The sequence below is a fragment of the Trichosurus vulpecula genome, chromosome 4 (genome assembly GCF_011100635.1).
Source record: "Trichosurus vulpecula isolate mTriVul1 chromosome 4, mTriVul1.pri, whole genome shotgun sequence".
NCBI lineage: Eukaryota > Metazoa > Chordata > Mammalia > Diprotodontia > Phalangeridae > Trichosurus > Trichosurus vulpecula.
In genome coordinates, this window is record NC_050576.1 from 405,488,213 (window position 1) to 405,510,088 (window position 21,876).

Sequence of the window (21,876 nt, forward strand, 5' to 3'; positions counted from 1 at the left end):
ATTTCAACATGATCTACGGACATTTCACTGCCACAGAAAAAAGCAGGGACTATCAAATACACAGTGGGTTGTACTCCTCCTCCGCTTAGAAATCAAGGAATTCTCCCTTTGCTGTTGAGGCTTGAGATCTCTGATGACTAAAAAGTGGGACAGTTCAATTTCAAAAGCTACTGATACAGATTCTGGAATTTTGTGAAAGTAAATGCAACAAGTAAACATTAGGACATAATCTCAACCTCCCAGATCCATTTTTCTTGGATTAGGGAGGAAACATCCAAATAAGACTTTTATGATTCGTTAAATGACCTCTGGGTTATAGGCAGGTTCTTACAACAGCTCCTACCCTACTGGCAAGACTGGTTCATGGGAATAACTGGAATAATTACTTCTTTCAACTCCCCACACTGATCACTTCATACTATTCCCCCATCCCTAACCCCTAACCAGGTCCTTACTGAACCAAATCGACCGGAAGGCTGTTTCAACAATCTGGCTAGCAGCTGCTGTGGGGGTGAAAAACCAACAACTAGCTTACAGAACACTGCAAGCCCAGGTTATTTTGATCTGCTTTATTAAGCAAAGCAACTTTAAGGGGTAGACAAGCTTACTTTAATTCAGCATACAAATACCATTCACTTAGTTCAAGGGAAAAAGCCAGCACCCTGAACTTCAGAGCAAATACAGACAAATTACAATTGGTTTTATACCCCACACAGCAGCTGCTACCCAGATTGTTGAAACAGAGGCATTCTGACTAATGTGGTTGAGGGGAAGGGAACCAGGAGAGAAAAGAATTGGTCTGAAATAGGAAGGAAGTGAGAGAAGGAACCATCAGTCTCCCACCTGCAACTATGTGTTGCGAGCCCTAAAGTGATGGTCAGTATATGGAGCAGGTGAGGAAGAGTTGTGGTGGAGACAGTGAGAAGCAAATGACCTGGCAACTACTGACACATGCTGATAGCCTGATTTTATTTCTTGGCCTTGCGTTGGGCTGCCATAGCCTCCTTGGCTTTCTGCATGGTCTATTCATCACCAAGGAACTGCATGGGCTTTATGGGTTTCATATTCTCGTCTAACTCATACATAATGGGTATGCAAGTGGGCAAATTCAGCTCCATGATTGCTTTTTCAGACAGATCCTATGCTTGACAATCCCTGAAAGACTATTGCCGTGGGCTGCAATCAGAACACTTTTACCTTCCTTAATCTGGGGGGTGATTTCCTCATTCCAGAAGGGTAGAGCCCAGAAATGCTGTCTTTTAGGCTTTCACAGGAGGACAGCAGATTCTCAATAGATGCAGAAAAAGCCTTTGGCAAAATTCAGCATCCATTCCTATTAAGGACTCTAGAGAGCATAGTAGTAAATGTAATATACCATTAGAAATGTTAGCTATAGCAATCAGAGAAGAAGAAATTAAAACAATTCCAATAGAAAATGAAGAAAGAAATGTATCACTCTTTGCAGATGATATGATGGTATACATAGAAAATCCTAGAGAATCAAGTAAAAAACCATTTGAATTTATCAACAGCTTTAACAAAGTTGCTAGATACAAATTAAACCCACATAAATCAGCAGCATATCTATATATTACCCACAAAGTCTAGCAGTAAGAGTTAGAAAGAGAAATTCCATTTAAAATGACTGTAGACAACATGAAATACTTGGGAGATTACCTGCCAAGAAAAAACCCAGGAGTTATCTGAATAAAACTATAGAACACTTTTCACACAAATAGTCAGATCTAAACAATTGGAAAAATATAAATTGCTCATGGGTAGGCCAAACCAATATAATAAAAATGACATTTCTCCCTAAATTAAATAATTAATTCAGTGCCAAAGCAACCAAACTACCAAAAAAATTTTATGGGGCTAGAAAGAATAATATCAAAAGTCATCTGGAAGAACAAATCTCAAGGATATCAAGGGAATCATTGAAACAACATGCAAAAGAAGATGAGGCCAAGTTGCAGAGTAAGCAGTAAATTGTTCTCATCTTCCCTTACTGACCTCTAAAACTTAGAAAATAGCACCTGAGGAAAAATCCTAGAACAGAAGGGACAAAGTAAAGATGGAGTAAAGCCCAGAAAACTTGGAGGATCACCGAGAAAGGTCAATCTCACTTGGGTAAAAGAGGAGTGCAGTCCAAGATGGGAGGCATTCAAGCAAGCCAGCAGCAAGCCCCACCTCAGCAAACCAGTGAGAGATCCTGAGCCTCAGGGTGGTATAGCAGGCAAAGGCCAATACCAGGACTCTCAGGTGCCTTAGCATAGCCAGGGGAACCTGCAGACTCCAGCTTGGAGAATCACTAAGTGCTGCAGTACAGCCCTGGGCAAGTAAGCATCCTCCAGCAGCCAAACTTCTCCTTCCTTTAGTGCAGTGCAGATTCCACTTGCTTCAGTGTATCCCTGAGGAAATGCAGAAAAATCCCACCTGGCCTCAACTCATGCCAGACACCACCACTAGGAGCCCAGCTCGGCACCAGGTAAGCTGCCAGACCCCTACAGGCTCCAGCTGCCAGCTTCTGAGGTCATAGCACACAAACCCAGTGACCAGGCCCTTGGTCCCCAGAACAAGAAGCTTGGGACAGTGCCCCCTGTGCTCCAGCAGGATAGCTCAACTCTAAAAGACAGGAAATAGGAAAACAAGATAAGCAAAAAGCAAAAATGAACACTGACTGTAGACTTTTTATAGGGACAGGGAAGAACAAAACACAAATTCAGAAAACAACATTATCATTATACCTATATTGGAAACCCCAAAGGGGAATATGGACTGGTCATAAGCCCAAAAAGCCCTCTTGGAATGGCTCAAGAAGGATTTTAAAAGTCAAATAACAGAGTAGAAGAAAAATTAGAAAAAGAAATGAGAGGTATGCAAAAGAGAGTCAATAGCTTGGAAAAGAAAGGACAAAAATTGACTATACAAAACAATGCTTAAAAAATACAATTGGCCAAATGGAAAAAAAATCCACTGAAGAAAACAACTCTTTAAAAAGTAAAATTGGCCAAATGGAAAAGGAGGTGCTAAAGCCAACTGAAGAAAACAATATGTTAAAAATTAGAGTTGGACAAGTGGAAGCTACTGATTCTATGAGAAATCAAGAATCGGTCAAACAAAATCAAAAGAATGAAAAGAAATAGAAGAAGAATGAGGTATTTTATATTTTCTTTAATTTTTTGTTCTCATGATGGAAAAATGCTATTCACATTCACAGAAAGAACTTTGGAATCTGAATGCAGGTGAATCATTCTATTATCTCTCTTTTTTTGTTTTTTTTTTCTTTTTCCCTTTCACCCTTTTGTTCTGATTCTTCATTCACGACATGACTAATGCAGAAATATATTTAATATGATTGCACATGTATAGCCTATATCAGATTGTATGGTATCTTAGGGAGGGGAGAAAAGAGGGAGGAGGGAATTTTAGAACTCAAAATATTATAAAAGTGAATGTTGAAACTAAAAATAAATGAATTAATTTTTAAAATTAGAAAGCATTTGGACAAACAAATCCAATACAACAAAATTATAAGGAAAGCAGAAAATTGGGTGGGGGGGAAATTGCAACAAGTATCACTGATAAAGGTTTCATTTCTCAAATACATAGAAAACCAAGTCAAATTTTAAAAAATGCAAGTCATCCCCCAATTGATAAATGGTCAAATGATATGAACAAGCAGTTTTTAGACAAAGAAATAAAAAGTATCTATAGTTATATCAAAAAATGTTCTAAATCACTATTGATTAGAGAAATGCAAATGAAAACAACTGTGAGGTACCACATCATGCTGATCCGACTGGCTAACATGACAGAAAAGGAAAATGATCAATGTTGGAGATGTGGGAAAATTGGAACACTAATGAATTGTTGGTGGAGTTGTGAACTGATTCAACCCTCCTGGAGAGGAATTTGCAACTATGCCCAAACGTCTATAAAATGTGCATACCCTTTGATCCAGCCATACCACTTCTGTATCCCAAAGATATCATACAAATGGGAAAATGATCCACATGTATAAAAATATTTATATCAGCTCTTTTTGTGGTGGCAAAGAATAGGAAATTGAGGGGAAACCCATTAGCTGGAGAGTGCCTGAACAAGTTGCAGTATATGAATATAATGTTATACTACCATGCTATAAGAAATGATGAGCAGGCAGACTTTGGGAAAACCTGGAAAGAGTTATATGAACTGATGCTGAGTGAAATTAACAGAACTAGGAGAATATTGTACACAATAACTGCACGTTGTAAGATAACTAACTTTGATAGATTTATCTCTTCTTAGCAATAGAAGGATCTAAGGCAACTCCAAAATACTCATGATGGAAAATACTATTCACATCCAGAGAAAGAACTTTGGAGTCTGAATGCGGATGGAAGCATACTATTTGCTCTCCTTTTCTTTTGTTGACAAAAAGGGGGATGAGGGTTTGCTGTGACACTAATGCACTGTTGGTGGAGTTGTGAACTGATTTAACCCTTCTGGAGAGCAATTTGGAACTATGTCCAAAGGACAATGAAACTCTGCATGCCCTTTGATCCAGCAATACCACTTCTAGGTCTATATCCCAGAGATATCTAAAAAAAAGAGATATGCACAAATGTTTATAGCAGCTCCTTCTGTGGTGGCTAAGGGTTGGAAATAAAAGGGTGTCCATCAATTTGGGAATGGCTAAATAATCAGTGGTATATGATTGTAATAGAATATTATTATGCTCTAAGAAATGAGAAGCAGGATGATCTCAGAAAAACCTGAAAAGACTTACATGAACTGATGCATAGTGAAGTGAACAGAGCCAATAGAATTTTGTGCACAATAATAGCAGTATGGTTTGATGAAGATCTGTGAATGACTTAGCTATTCTTAGCCATAAATGATCCAAAAGAATCCCAAAGGACTAACGATAGATTGTACTATCTGCCTCCAGAGAAAGAAATGATATTGATTGAATATAGACTTAAGAATGTTATTTTCACTTTCTTTTTTTTTTCTTTTATTTGAATCTTCTTATATAAAATGACTAATATGGAAATGTTTTACATGATCACCCATGTATATAAGTTGCATCCGATTAGTTACTGTCTCAGGGAGGCAGGAGGGAAGGTAGGGAATAGGGAGAGAGTTTAGAACTCAAAACTTTAAATATAAATGTTAAAAATTGAAAAAAAGGTAGCATTCATTTCAGAGTCATTAAAAACCTTCCACAAATACCCAAAGAAATCCAGTCTCCTTTCTTCATTTGTTCAGTTCTGGGCCCAGGTTATTTTCCATTCTCGGTATATCCAGAATATTAACTATTTGACAAGCTGTGTTTTTTTCCCAATTGAATTACAACATTCTTCATTTATTTTTAATTTCCATTAGGTGAAGTTAGTCCAAACTCTTCTCGTTCACTATAAACTAGAAGGTTCTGTAATATTATGGATCTTGATTTAATTAGTGAAATGCCAACTACAAATAGGATTATTTAGAGGCTCTCCACCTGTGACTCCCTCTTTCATTTGGAATGGGTACTGGACATTTTCTGTGATGACGGGAAACAATTTTGTAGGGCCTAGATGGCACAATGGGTAATGCTGGAACTGGGGTCAAGAAGACCTGAGTTTAAATGTGATGTCTATCACTTAGTAGTTTTCTAATCCTGGGCAAGTCACTTAACATTTGTTTGCCTCAGTTTTCTCAGCTGTAAGATTGGGATCATCATAGCACCTACCCTGTAACATTGTCATGAAGACCAAATGAGATATTTGTAAAGCACTTGACACAGTGCCTGGCACATAGTAGATGCTATAAAATGCTCATTCCCTTTCTCCTTCCTTTCCCCTTCCCCTATGCCTTTATGTTATGCCTCTTGATTAATATTAGCAATTAATGAACAAAATTAATTCTGTTGCCCTATCATAAAAGGAATTATGCATGATTTTGATATGAGCATGGGGGATACTGTGTTGGAAGAAATCCTTTAAGATGTTTGCTCTACAGAACCAAGAGAATACTGTACACAGTAACAGCAATATTATGTGATGACCGACTTTGTCATACTCAGCTCTTCTGAGCAACGCAATGATCTAAGATAATTCCAGAAGACTCATAATGGAAAATGCTATCCACAATCAGAGAAAGAACAATGGAGTCTGAATGAAGATTGAAACATATGTAACAACAATGCTGCTAGCAGCTGCTGTGGAGGTATAAGACCAACAACAAGACCAACAACACCATCACACAGCAGGGCTGCTAGCACAGATTCTTTGATTTGCTTTTATAAGGAAAGTAACTTTAAGGAGTTTACAGTCTCACTTTAATTAAATATACATATATCATTCACTTAGTTCAGGAGAAAAATTCAGCACCCTGAACTTCAGAGCAAATATAAGCAGAAATTACAAACAGAAAATATAAATGGAGCAAATAACATAAATCAACTGACAGGCTTCTAACTTTCTGACCAAATCTATACATACATAGTTACCAGAGAGAGAAGCACCAGCATCTGGGTTTTCAAAGCCAGGGGGCACTCTTTAATGGATACCCAGAGTCTCATATGGCCAAATCACAGGAATGTTCTTCCAACGAGTGAGCCCCCAAGCAAAACCTCTCCTCCTGCAGTTCTGAGAGTTCCAGCTTAAGGGCTACCCTCAGAATATACCCTTTTTCAGAGCCCAAGGGCTTCACACCTCAATTCGAAGAAGGGTGTGGGCCTTCCTAAAAACAAAGGCAAGGTTCAGTCAAAGGGACTTGGTTGCCTTAGTGCTAAGAAGTGCTCCAAAAGAAAAACCAATGAAAAGTATCACTTTGCTTTCCATTACAGCATGCTATGTTCTTTCTCCTGTTGCTTTTTGTTTTTCTTTCTCATGGTTTTTCCCTTTTGTTCTGATTCTTCTTTCACAACATGACTAATGTGGAAATATATTTAATATGATCATACATGTACAGCCTATATCATATTGCATGCCTTCTTGGGTGCGGGAAGGGAAGGGAGGGGAGAAAATGTTGAAAACTAAAAGTAAACAAATTAATCTTTAAAAAAGGTGGTTGCTCTACTTAAACAGAAGACTTTCTTTTAAATCAACAAACAATTGGCATTTTAGGATATGGTATTCACTATACTTTTAACCAAGTGTGCAATTATAAAGATATGATCTAGCATAGCATATTGTTCAGGAAAACCTGCTTATTTCCTTTTGAAATTTTTACCAAAGATGCACCTGATGCATTACTCTTATAAAATTACAAATATATGGGTTAAAAGTTTTCATTATTTACTGTTTTGCCTTTTATTTTTTTAATAAATAATAAGAGATGAGGTTTTTCCCACCCTAAGTATTTTGGGAGCTTTCTATTTTTCCAGATACCTTGATAATCAGTGCTTCAGTGCCTTTAGCATAGTTATATATCTATATGCCTATATACACATACATACACATATATATGCACGTAAACATACAAATATGTATGTGTGTGTATGAAATCTAGTCCAGATGTCGTTTCTATCTTCATTTTCTTTAGTGTCATTTTTACCTCCTCATGTAACACCTAAAAACCATTGTGTTGAATATTAAAAATCAACAACAACAAAATGCCAATGAATCCACTGTCATTGATAGAGGAGGTGATTAAAATTTTTTACAAATACCCATTTTTTGCCTATTTCTTATTCTTTTCCCATTTTTATCCTTGGGGTGATACAGGGTCTCTCACAAAGCTTTTGTGAAACTTCTTTTCCCTTTTTCTGTATTCTCTTTGTTTATTAGAATTAGAATTATTTTGATTGGGCATTTCTTTTCTTTAAGAGCATAAGCACCTGTTTTGAAACTTATTCGCATCAATAACCAATCATTTCCTTTGCCTTAAAATATAGTCGTTTTCATTTTCTCATGTTATTTAAGATTGACCTTATAATCTCCTCTCAATGAAAATGTTGAGTATATGTCTGTATGAGGCTTCTGTATATTCCACAAGCCTTTCTTATTTCTGTTTCTTACATTTTCTTCTTCCCCTCATGCACATTTCTTGCATTGAAGCCACGAAATATTTAAATATATGTTGATTTAATTTAGAAGGTTTCATCTTCCTAAAGTATCTCTACCTCCTCCTCTTGTGCAACAGATGTTGGTTCATATGCTTCAATTATTTTCCTGGTGGTCTTTTGGCAATCATGAGCACTGCAATATGAGATGGCCATATGTCCCATGGAATGGGGTTTTTTGGTCCTTTGATAAAGCATATCTTATTGCATAATAAAACCAACTCTACTGACTTTTTCAATGATCTCTCCATGAGAACCTGTGAACCATGATTCCATTTAGCTACAAGTTCATTATAACTTCTGGAATCATTTATATAAAAAATTACAAAATAGTAATTCTTCCAGAGCAACTCATTGGTCACAAGAAAAGTATCCTAAGCTTAGAGTTCTGATAGCTAAGTTAGTGTGTGTAATCTGTCTTGAGACTGTGACTTCTGACCTATTTTGAGTCTCTCTGACCTTGTCACTGCAAAAGTGGAAAAAGGCAACATGGGACTCAGGGATATTTTGTATTTTTACTCATTTCCATGGTTGCAATATTAGGAATCCAAGAGCCTAGTCTACTGTTGATGAGCTTCTATATTACCTAAGCTTGTCCTCAGATAGTACATGTGCTCTGTTCCCAAGTTGAAACTCCAAGCCTTTTTAGCATGTTAGGATGCGCCAGAGTTTGCGTTCAGCAATATAGAATCTAGGATTACTTGTATAGAAAAAAGAGGCATCAATTAAGAATTTCTAGAAGATTTCTAGCAAATTATTTTTTTCTTTTCCTATGTTCTTTTATTATACTTTAAAAAATCAACATGAATATTTCCATGTACAAAAAAGGACAGAAAAGAGGATTGTATATGAAATCATGAATCTCTATTATATGTGGCTTCTTAAAATGAGTATTTGAAATTTAACTTTGTTGAAGCAACATTGTCCTTCTTTCTATGCCCTCTGGCCTTCCTTCTACAATGTTTAATGTACCTTAAATGTTCCACTGACACTCTTTTTTTGTTTCACTATACACACATATACATGTATATTTGTATATATATATATATATATATATATATATATATATATATATATGTACATATATATGTATATATATTAGCACTATCACCAAAACCTCATTCCCTCTCTCCCCAAATCCCCCTTCCAAAAGAAATAAAGACTCACTCTTGTAATAAATAAGTGCACTAAAGCAAAACATTCACATGTTTATTTTGGCCACATATGTGTGTCTCAATATGCACCTGCAAACCATGATTTTCTTCTAAGAGATGGTTTTATCATCAGTTCTCTGGAGTTGTAATTGATCATAGCATTGATCAGTGTTCCGAAGTCTTTCAAAGTTGTTTTGCCTTACAAAATTGTGTAAATTGTTCTCCTGATTCTAATTCATTCTACATGGGTTTATACAAGTCTAGCCATGTTTTTTCTGAATTTGTCCTGCTTCTTGTTTTGTTGCAATAAGTCCATTATGCTCATATGTCATAATTTGTCCAATCGTTACCCCAACTAAGGAGGAACCACTTTATTTTAGTCCTTTGCTGCAACTGATTGTATGCACATACACACATACACACAATATTCTTGCTATATATGTATGTATGTATGCCCGTATGTATTTATGTACATATATGCATATATATGTGTGTATACATATGTATAAATGTATTTATAAATTTCCCTCTTTCTTTGATGTCTTTATGACCCATGTCTAGTAGTGGTATTGATGAGTCAAAGGGTATACGTGTTTTAGGGATTTTTTTGGTCCAGAACAGATGAACCAATTCACAGAACCACCCACAGTTCATTAGTGTGCCTGTCCTCCTACAGTCCCTTCCAACATTTTCCTTTATTTTTCATCTTTTTCCATCTGATAGGTATGATGTAGAACTTCAGGGCTCTTTTAATTTCTGTTTCTTTTGATATTAATTATTTAAAGAATTTTTTTCATAGTATTTTTTCATTTTTAATAATATGAATTCTCCTCTTGAGAATGGCTTATGCATACCTTATGATAAAGAGAATATGAATAAAGAGTGAAGAGAGGAAAAGCTAGGATGGAGTGTTGGGGATACACCAACCCTTAGGGAGTAGACAGTAAAAGAGTCTGAGGACTGATCAGACATGTTAAAGGAGAACCAAAAGAGAACAGTAGCAGCAAAACTCAGAGGGGATAGAATGTCCAGGAGAGGATGGTCAACAGCATGGACATACTATATAGACGGAACAAAAGACTTAGGACTGAGGAAAAAAGAAAACTTTGGATACAAATTAATGACTACCACTATTTTGAAGATCCGTCATTTCCCACTGTGTTGCTCTCCTGAATTTTGATCTCTAAAATCTCATCAAACTGCAAGATGACATCAACTCTGAATCTCACACCTCCTTAGCTACCCACTAGCCTTAGAGTCTTCCCTCCCACTGAGGGTTGAGGGTGGACTTCAGAGAGTTCTTCCCAGATATTCCATTTAAAGAGTTTGCTAAGGGCAGCTAACTCGTAATTTCCTACCTGGCTTTGTCATGGTCCTTATCCCTCCCCCTTTTGGCTTCTTTTTTGTACTATTTTCCTTTATTAGACTATGATTTCCTTGAGGGAAGGGTTGTTTTTTGCCTTTCTTTTTATCCCTAGTGCTGACATATACTAGGTGCTTAAGAAATATTTATTGATGGATTGAAGATAGTTCTTTGTGAATGCTACATATTTCTCTAGTTAATAATTGCAATATGCCAATTAAAATTTAAAAGGGGGGTTCTAAGAAATGATCTTTGAGCATGTTAATAACTGTATTTTATGTAAGCTATCAAATAGCAAAATAAAATTATTCCATGAATTTGTTATTTCTAAAGTCAGAGATTAAAATAGATTTATTTTTTCTCTGTGTGCAAATGACTTTTAGACTGTTCTCTTAAAACTATTAGAAAAAAAACATGCGAGGAAGATGTTGAAGAAGGAGAGCTCATTGGTTCTTTTTCTGAGTACAGAGTTATGTGTGACTGTATTTGAGTACAGAACAGTATTATATTGTAAGCTCCTCAAGAGCAGGGACTATTTTTTGCCTCTTTTTTTGTATCCTAAGCATTTAGTACAGTGCCTGGCACATTCTAGGTACTTAATAAATGTTTATTGATTAATTGACTGATCAAAGGTGCAAAAGAATGCCTTAAGTCCTACCTAGAAGGTATCTGAATGATTTCAAGACACTCTTGAATCTTAAGGGCTATATAGCATGAATTCGGTTTGAAGTTGTAAATTTCTCAATGCATTTTTCTGTTTGCCATAGAAAAGATATAAAAAGTACTACACAAAGCTTCTTTACACTATCTAAAAATAATTTAACAAGTTAAAATGAGTAGGAAACATACGAATTATACTTGCCTGGAACTCCACCAGAGATTAAGATTTAAGAAGGAAAAAATGGCAAAAATGAATTTGGGACTTTCCCAAATCCAACCCTTCAAAAGAAATAGTTTGAGAGATTCACCAAAACCAAATGGGGTTGGTTTTGCACATCCCTAACAATTATTGTGTCTATATTTTAAAGAAGTTCCTAAGGAATATGTGGTCCCAGTACATTCTCTTCCCTACCCTTGTTATTAATTTCCTTAGAGCTATTGCTCAATCTATTTTTTATTCATTTCCTCATAAAAAAATTATTTGCAGCCCAATGCAATTCAAGTAAGTTCTTGGAGGGCAGGAATTGGTTGTTTTGCAAAATTTTGTGGAGAGATAAGCCTATGACCTATGCATATGAATATGAATCAGTACAATGAAACATCTTTTTGTCTTCCCCAGAAGTCATCTGCTTAAAAGTGTGAGCAGATTATCATTTCTAGAGTATCAAGGACTGCACACTGCATTTGCCTACAAGAATTATGTCAAAAATGAGGAAAGAGTTGGACAATTTTGTCCAAAAAATATTTGAGTTAAAAGCATATTTCGACCTCGATGTAGCTACATTAACTTTTATTTTTGTCCTCATTTTTTTCCTTACCTAATTGTTAGCAGGACAGCAGAAATTACAAGTTATCAAGTTGACATCAGGTATGCCTGCCCCCCTCCTCAACTTAAAAGAATATTTAGAACATGTGTTTTTCTCCTTTTTTGTGTATCATGGATACTTTTAGGCAGTCTGATAAAACATATAGACCACCCAAAATATTTTTAATGTATAAAACAAAATATACAATATTAAAGGAAACCAATTTTATTGAAATAGTTATCAAAACATTAAAATGAATAACTTCATGGACCCACAGTAAGGAATACTTGACTCATGGTATCTCTTGCAATTAGGGCACCTAGGTGAAGTGTATAGAGCATTTGGCCTAGAGTCAGGAAGACTCATCTTCCTGAATTCAAGTCCAGCCTCAGATACTTAGTAGCTGTGTGACCCTGGGGAAATTACTCAACGTGGTTTGCCTCAGTTTCCCCATCTGTAAAAAATGAGCTGGAAAAAGGAAATGATAAACCATTCCAGTACCCTTGCCAAGGAAACCCCAAACAGTGCCACAGTTGGACATAACTGAAATGATTGAACTGCATCTCTAGGATTTAGTAAAGGTAAATCTTCAAATCAACCTAGTAGAACCTGGAAAGAAGACTGACTCTGGTGTCAGAGGCCCTGAGTTCTAATTTTATTTCTGTATGACTTTAGGCAAGCACTTAACCTGACTATGCTTGTCTTCCTTTATTGCAAGAAAAAGGATTGAGAGTAGATGGCAAGTGGTGTGGGCTAGGGATGATTCAGAAAGATCTGGTAGTCCACATTTAACAGTGGTAGGAAATGAGACGCTCATACCCATATGTCACCATCTGACAGGTAACAAAAAATACTTTTACTTAACTTAAGCATAGAAAGGGTATTCAGCAAGGATATAATACTGTTTCAGGTAAAAGCTACCCTCACATTATTTTGATATGGAAACTAGGCATAAAAATGTATTAATTCCTTCTGTCAAATCTGAAGGTGACTGATCAGTCTTTTATGCCCAAGCAGCCATGTTAGTATCTTAAGCCATAATTCTTGGGAAAATTAGGTGACTATAATGGCTTCTCCATTTTTAGGTAAAAAAATAGCTCATGCTGTGTATCAGGGTGGTAGAAAAAACCAGCCCAGCCTGGGCAGTAGGGCTTTAGTAGACAATGATCTTACCCTAGCTTCTAAGATCACTCCCTGATCAATATTTGTGACACTGCTTCCATGAAAAGAGTTTGGGACTTAGAATAAGAAGGCCTGGGTTCTCATCTCAGCCCTAGCACTTAGTTGTTTTGTGACTTTGGGTATATCATTGTGGGGTCCTGATTGGTAAAAGCCATAACAAGGCCATAGTGACCAGTTGTAACAAGAATGCTACTTACCACTACTGTGGCTGTATAAGGCCAATAACACCAGCACAAAGGAGGGCTACTAGGACAGATTCTTTGATCTGCTTTTCTAAGGAAAGCAACTTTAAGGGGTTAACAATTTTACTTTAATTAAACACACATATATTATTCACTTAGTTTCAGAGGAAAAAACTCAGTACCCTAAACTCCACAGAAAACACAAATAGAAATTACAAGCAGAAATTATATAAACAGAGCAAATTAACACAAATCAACAGACAGGCTTCTAGCCATCTGACCAAGATATTAATCCAACACATGGGTTTTTCAAAGCTGGAGGGCTCCTTAACAGCTACCCAGAGTCTCGTCTGGTTAAATCACATGTCACTCTTCCAGTGAGTGAGCTCCAAGCAAAATGCTAACTCAGAGTATATTTACACTTCTTCAGGGTTGAAGGGCATCACAACTATGGGACTCAAATTCATGTGACCTAGGCATTCCCATGACTTAAGAAGGTCATCAAAGACTCCCGATTCAATCAAAGACTCTTGATTAAAACAAAGGCAAGAGTCAAAGGCACTTGATTGCCTTAGTGCTGTGAAGTACTCCAAAACAAAAGACAACAAAAAGTCCCACTTTACTTGCCGTTACAACATTATAAGACCTTGTGTGTCTGGACATCTACCCAACAGCATTGGCCTTGATGCCTGGATTTCTGGGAACCAAGCCTAGTATTAAGTATAAACTAATTATAAGCCAAAACCTCAACTAAGCCACTATGACATCCTCTTTTTGTTTGATTTCCATAATTACCAAGAGGTTTTTTTGGGGTCTTTGCAGGGATCCACTTGATCATCTGGCCTGCTGCCCCAGACTAAGGATTATTAAACTCTTGGCAGGGATCCACCGTGTGTAGGGCCACTACCTCAGACTATCCCTACATAAGTAATCTATAGCACTATTAGATTCTCTTATATAATCATCATGGAACTCTCAGGCTCTTTATTAGGTATTGAACTTGCCTCAATGTTTGGGGAAGGGGGTATCATGAATATCCTTATGCAGCAGAATTTGAGACCCTACAATTGGTGTAGTTGTCAGGATACTAAAGAAATGTTAAGAGGAGTTGGAGTTGAGTAGTGAAGGGAAAGGGGTTGTGGCTGATGTGGCCCTTTCCCATGGTGTTGAGAGAATCTACCACTAGGTGCCTTGACCTATAAAGGGAAAGGCCCTCCCTGACTGCAGCAGCCTTAGAGGGGTGGGTGGACAGAAGGGAGAGAGAGAATATATTGAGTGAAGTGAAGATTATTTGAAATATGTTTGGTAAAAGAAAGTAGAAGAAAGTAAGAGAAATGTTGGATCAAAACAGGAAAGAAACAAGACTTGGTGATTTTATTTAATTTTTTTTTATTTTAGAAAAAAATGAGAAAAAATTAAAACAAAACCAGACTTCCAGTTAACTCTCTGCCAGGAATGCTCCCTTTCCCTCTTTGTATATGTACAGTAAATAAACTACTTCTTTGCAGACAGAATCACTTTATGGTTGTTGAGGCAAATAGCAGTTTGGTGGTACTAATTATATAAATTTGACTGACAGGAAAACAAACTTTAGTGTATCAGATACTTTGGGACAGGACAGAGCTTTCAGGGTTTGCTGCAGGCAAAGTGTAATCCCCCCCAAAAAGAAAGAGGGGAGAAAGCATGCTTGGGATAAAAAGGATCAAAATGACAGGTTGTTTTTGGCTATTTTTGAAGAGGATCAAGTACATCACAATGTGATGGGGGATTGTCTTGACTCTTGTATGTTGTGCTGTTTAATTTTAAGGGATGATCATTGGTTATCTCTCTCTTATCACGGTGGCAGACTCACAGCTTATAAGCTTATCGGGAGACAGATGTTCCTAAGAGTGGAAATCAATGATGATTGGTTAACAATTGGTGAGAAAATGAATATTGTAATGAGGGAGGAGCCTATTCAAATGAACTTTGATTATGTCATTTAGTAAGTTACCACCAGACTTGGGCAATCTATTGGAAAAATTTATCCCCACCCCAACCCGAGTAGAGCACAATGGCTTCTCATCTGGGTGGAATCTGAACCAGAAAGTCTAATTTCATTATCAGAAATGTCCTTCAAGGGACTGAACTTTTGAAGTCAGGACTTTAAATAAAAGGGAAACTCTGGATCTCTCCAAATCATTGGTTATTAATAATCATTTCTCTCAATGTGAATTGGACATAATTGAGGCAGGATTGAGCAAAATCATCAGTCTCACTCTCTCTTCTTGAGTAAATGGAAATACAGTGGCAATACAAAAGTCAAGACAATTGATGATAGCCTGAGATGCACCGTATGACCTTAGCGTCTTCAATGTGTGACTAAGGACTAAGAGCTCTGCAGTGCCTACTTCAATTTCCTTCACCATGCTTCATGGACATTTGAACAAATTGTTCTCATCCACGATTTTTACTGGGGTGCGGGGAAATTTTTCTTATGCCTGGGGTAGACTAACTCACTGATGGATTTGGGGCCTGTTGCTTACCCTACACCTTGTGTAGGTTGTCTGCCAAGATGGTTTTACTGGAGTACAGTTGCTTCGCATGCCACAGCTTCTTGGACTCAGGTGAGAGTTAGGTGATGGGTGAACAGCAAGGGTGGATGAAGAGTCCTTAAAAGGGGTTGCCAAGCCCTTACGCCAGAGGTACTTGTCTTACCTGAGTACCCATACACCCCAAAGAGCACTACAGGAATGATGGGAAAGGAAAAAAAACTGATCATAGAGAATCAACAAAGAAACTGAATAAATAATTGAACTGAGCAAGAGAAGCAATAGCAGAAATTCTTGAGAGACGAATAGGTTTCAACGCCAAGGAAAAGAAAGAACTCAAGAAAGCAATTGGTATGGGACCCAACAAGGAAAACAGTTAGCTCCAGGATGTCAGGAGCCTTTGGGGGATTTGGCTGTTGCCTAAATCTAGCTAGTCATTCCTGTAGTTCAGCTAAAGAGAATCTCATGTTCTTCAAGGACCAATTTGCTGGCGTATTTTCTAGCCACCCTGAAGGTGAAACTGATTGGAATTGGGAAGTCAGAATTAGGTGGCAAGCTGAAAAAAATAGACTGTAACTAAGCTATGTATGCTTTGGAAATTTGCCTATGAATAAACAGTTTATAGGGCATCTAGGTGGCGCAGTGGATGAAGTGCCACCCCTGGAATCAGGAAGACTTCTCTTCCTTAGTTCAAGTCTGGCTTGGGAACTTATGTGTGAGAGAAATGATGATTATAGGCAATGATTTGGGGAAATCCAGAGTTCCCCCTTTTTCTGAAGTCCTCATTTGAAAAGCTCAGTCTGAAGGTTGAACTAATATTCCCCTCTATCAGACCCCACTCAACTTTATAAGAAATCTCTAATCTGAAGCCAGTTTTACTCAATCAATCTAGGGTGGAAGTAGGTCCTTTGTCAAGTTTGCCTAAGTCTGGGGATAGTCTAGGTTTAGGGATGGTCCAAAAGTGACATGTCACTCTCAGTTCCTCATCATAATATTCATTTTCTCTCATTACTTGTTAGCCAATTAGAGTTGGTTGCTACCCTCTGGGACACCAACTTTTCCAAGGCCATATAAGCCTTGAGCCTACTGCCATGAGGGTCTTTTGAGAGTGCCACTGACCTCTTTTATTAAAATGCTAGAATTATTAATAAAATTACTAATTACCTAGAAATTATGTCTCTTGAAGTTTTTAAACACCACACTAGCTGTGTGACCCTGGGTAAGTCACTTACTCTTATTTGTTTCAGTTCCTCACCTGTAAAACAAATGAGCTGGAGAAGGAAATGGCAAACCACTCCAGTATCTCTCCCAGGAAAACCCCAAATAGGGTCATGAAGAGTCGGGCATGACTGAAACAACTGAACAACAATGATAGAATAAAAGATATTTGCAGAAAAAAAGATCCTTTGACTCTTAACCACACATTATTCTGACTGGCCTACCAAACTGACCAACCAAAACATCATTGTATTTCTCTGGTTCCATATGACTTAGTTCCAGGGATCATCATCATCATCATCATCGTCATCATCATCACCACCACCACCACCACTACTCACATTTTAAAAGAGATTTAAAGTTCCTAGAGTGCCTGTATGAGGTACATACAGATGAAGAAACTGAGGGTTGAGACTTGCCCAAGGCCACTCAGCTAGCAAATGTCAGTCTACCTAAATTTGAAGCTAAATTTTCCTGATTCTAACTCCAGCATTCTATCCATTATTTCAAACTTCCTGCCCAATTTTCATTAGCAGCCATTTAGCCTCATTGGCAAATACTATCATCCTGAAGCTGTGTCTGCCTCATGAAAGTTTCTTCAGCTAGCAACAGACTTTCTCTTTTAAAAGCCCACAGTCCTCTTGAATTTCCCCTTAAGATTCTCTTTCTTTTCTGAGGAGCTTCTGTAGTCTTCTGCAAAGATATCTAAGGGATTCTGACACTGAGGCAAGGGCCTGACTTTTCCAAGTCATGTTTCTCCAGTTATTCCCAGTTGAACTTTCCAAAAGGGGAAGACTGGATTCAGTCAACTATACTTTAGTGGATGTCAGGCCAATTCCAGGTGAAATACTTGAATGTATTATTACAAGGATGGTTTATGAGTGATTAGAAGAAGATGCATGGTCCTTTGAGGAAATATAAAATATTTAAGAAAAAGTCATTGCAGGCTAATTTTGCTCTTTCTGTTAAATATGTTAAACATGTATTTGAATAAAATATAGACTTGTATGCATAGCATACATGAATTTAAGTAAGGCATCTTATGAAGTCTCTTAGGCTATCCTTGCATCTAAGCTATAGATATGGAGATTAGATGAACAGTTATAGGGGAATTTAGAATAGTTTGGATTACCTATTTCAAGGAATATGAATAAAACTGAAATTGAAAGGTTTCTAATGGAATCTCAGAGGGCTCTGTCCTTGGTCTTATGAAGAAAAATGGCATGCTTATCATATTTAGGAAGCAATATAGTTCAGTTCGTAGTATACTAGTTCAAAGCTCAAACCACAGCCCAGACTTAAACTACCTTTGTGAACCTTGGCAAGCTTGACTTTTCTGGGCCTTGGCTTACTTATCTGGAAAAGGGAGATAATAATAGAAAAGGGCATAATAATAGGATCTCCCTCACAGGCTTGTTGTGCGGATTAAATGAAACAATATATAAGATAACAAAGCACTCTAGAAACTTTAAGTCATGATACAAATGTGAGAAGCTATTTACCTTAAAATACATGGGTAGGTTGGTTGGTTGTTGTCCTTCTTTCTGGAATAGGACCAAAATGACATCACAATGCTCAAGTCAAGTTACAGTGTGTCTGACTGTGGCTGATCAGACCAATACAAGCTCAGAATGTTCTACCATATGCAGGGCCGAAATAGTCCATGTGAATGCTTGGGGTTCATTCTCTAAATTTGTGCATCTCATGTTTCTTTTTAGCTACTTTGATTCTGCCTGATGAGGGCATGCCATGTAGAGAGTCCTCTACCAGTGTGTCCCATGTCACAAATCAACTTCAAAGTTCTTAAGAAAGCCCTTGAGAGTGTCCTTTTGTCATTTTTCTGACTACCACATGAATGTTTGCCCTGTGTGAGTTCTCCATAAAATAGTCTTTTTGGCAAACATCCATTTTGCATTCAAACAACATGGCCAGCCCATTAGAATTGCACCCTCTGCAACAGAGTTTGAATGCTTGGCCCTTTAATTTGAGAAAGGACTTCAGTGTCAGGAATCTTATTCTGCCAGCTGATCTTCAGAATCTTTCTAAGACATTTCAAATGGAAGTGGTTCAATTTCCTGGCATGGCACTGGTAGATTGTCAAGATTTCACTGGCATAAAACAACGAGGTCAGCACGACAGCTCGTAGACCTTCAGTTTGGTAGTCAGTCTAAAACCTGTTCTCGTCCACACTTGCCTCTGAGCATCCCAAGCAGAAGTCAGAAGCAGCCAGCGGGAACTGGATGACTAGGAACCAGGAGCTTAGAGTTCAGCCCTGGGGCAAGATGGAAACTTTGCTACAAGGCCCTGAGTGTGCTTTTTTGTTGCCTTATCCTGAGATGGTTTGGGACCCAGGGGAAGGTGAAGCGGACTGTGGTGGGTGGGAGGAAGTGCTGTAGACCCCAGGACCCCACCCTATTGGCTTTGTTGCCCTACTGGCCCTCACGACTTGGAAGCAGGGTACTGCGGCAGTGTAGGGAGAAGGACATACCCTCAATAAGGACTTTACTTGGACACTCTGTACCAACTAAAGAAGCTGTTACTTGCTGTGACATAGGGGTGGATGGTGTATTGTAAACAAGTGTTTTGGGGATGATACGTTTTGTTATGATTTAGTTCCTGAATGTGATTACAATGTTTAATACTTCTATTTGTTCCAGGATCCATGGCCGTTTAATTTAGATTTTGTTAGGCCAAGGACCCTGGAGGGGTGGATTATGTAATGGCAAGCAAAATGGGACTTTTCACTGTGCTTTGTTTGAATGGAGCAGGTATAGTGGGATCTTTTGCCTTGGAATGTTTCTCAGCACTAAGACAATCCAGAGTCATGGAATTGTATATTATGTGGTGCTGGTGGTTGGAGCTTTCCCATACTCTTGGTGTTAGTGATTTCTCATACTCTAAATGGTGAATCTTGAGCCCTTAGGGCCCCAAGACAAGTATATAAGATCTGAGGTTGGCATTTGACTTTTGGGGGTACACTCATTGAAAGGATATGGGTGACTACACTGTGAGCAAACTGTTGAACCCGATCCCTGGCTTTGACAATCCAGACAGATAGATGTTGGTGCTTCTCTGGTAACTATGAATTGTGATTTGAATCAGGGAAGGTCTGTTGATGTTTGGAATTGCCTTCAAGTTCAGGGGGCTCATCTTTTCCCCCTGAACTAAAAGAATCATATATGTATGTTTAATTAAATTGAGATTGTTAACCCCTTAAAGTTTCTTTCTTTAGAAAAGCAGATGAAAGAACCTGTGCTAGCAGCTCTTATTGCTTGTCTTGTTAGGTCTTACACCCAGTAGCTGCTAGCTACATTGTTGTTACAAAGGTGGACAGACATTTGTCAGAAATGTTAACAACTGGATTCACGGTTCAGATAGAAGTTGAACTAATTAACATCTGGGGTACCTACCAATTGTAAGACTATTCCACTCCTGCACTTTCTATCAGTTTTCTAGTGATTTTCTGGAATATTGATTCTATCCTTTCATGACAGTCTTACGTTTTACATACATTAAAGTAATTATAAAACATTTACAGCAAGATAAGAGAATATTCATATATTCTCATTTAACAAAAAAATCAATTGATTACAAAATTCCAATCCCCAATAAATGGGGTGTTCATGGTTTTGCCATTGTTGTCTAATTTTCTTATTCCAAATAAACATCATATCTATCAATTATTTTGTCCATATTGTGAAATTATTTTGTGCACACCATATAAATTACTTCTTTTTCATTCATAGGTTTCAGTCTTTTCCAAGAATATCTACTTATTCTTCTCTGACAATCCTGATATTTGTTTAGGAATGATATGTCATTAAAGAAAAGAGCAAAGTGAAAATCATACTGAGTGATCACAGCAGGACCAAAGGAAAAGTTAGCTAGACCTGTAATGGCCTACCAAGGAACAATTAATGTGGCACTTTCATTGATTTCCTTACATACTATATACTTATTTTTACCCCACAGTGACAAAGTAGGATGTTTTGAGTTGCTGTGAGTGAGTTACTGCTTTCACACTAAGTTTATTACCAGTCTCTCTCTCTCTCTCTCTCTCTCACACACACACACACACACACACACAAACACACACACACACTATATTTACCTCCATTGTATTCCCACATGTGATGTTAGTAGAGAAAATATATTTATTTATCACTGTACTTTTGCTTCCAGCAAATTTTAATTTGATCATATCAGCAGAGTGAATACTGATGGTATTGTGTTGTTGAACAGTCTATTGTTGAACAGTTTATTTCAGCAGCTATAGTACAAAAGTAAGAGAAGTGTAGTAAGTACAATGAGTGATATAACTTGGGGGCAAGGTCAGAAATTTTTTTGTTTTGTTTTCTTTATTTTTCTGCTTTTGCAAAGCCATGAGCATTACTATCCCTTTTTTTATTTTTTTATTTATTTATTTTTTATTATTACTATCCCTTTTAATGAGCATTTGCCAGTTATGTGCCAGGGACTGTGTTTCATTCTGGAGATGCAAAGAAAGAGGCAAAGAAGTGTCTGTTCTCAATTGTTTAACACACACACACACACACACACACACACACACACACATACTTCTGCATTTCTGTAAATATGCTTTCCTCTATGCACTTTCAGGTTTTCAAAATATTTTCATTGCTACTACTCTATGAGAAAATTGGAATAGTAATTATTATCCCATCTTTACAAATGAGTAAATCAAGGCATTATATAGGCTGTTTTAAAAATCAGGGTCATAT

The 21,876-nt window shown here is 37.4% G+C and overlaps 1 pseudogene; it reads right to left on the reverse strand.

Moving 5' to 3' along the window:
- Positions 1-413: 413 nt before the first annotated feature.
- On the reverse strand, positions 414-8,194 carry LOC118847329 (annotated as a pseudogene).
- Between the last annotated feature and the right edge of the window lie 13,682 nt (positions 8,195-21,876).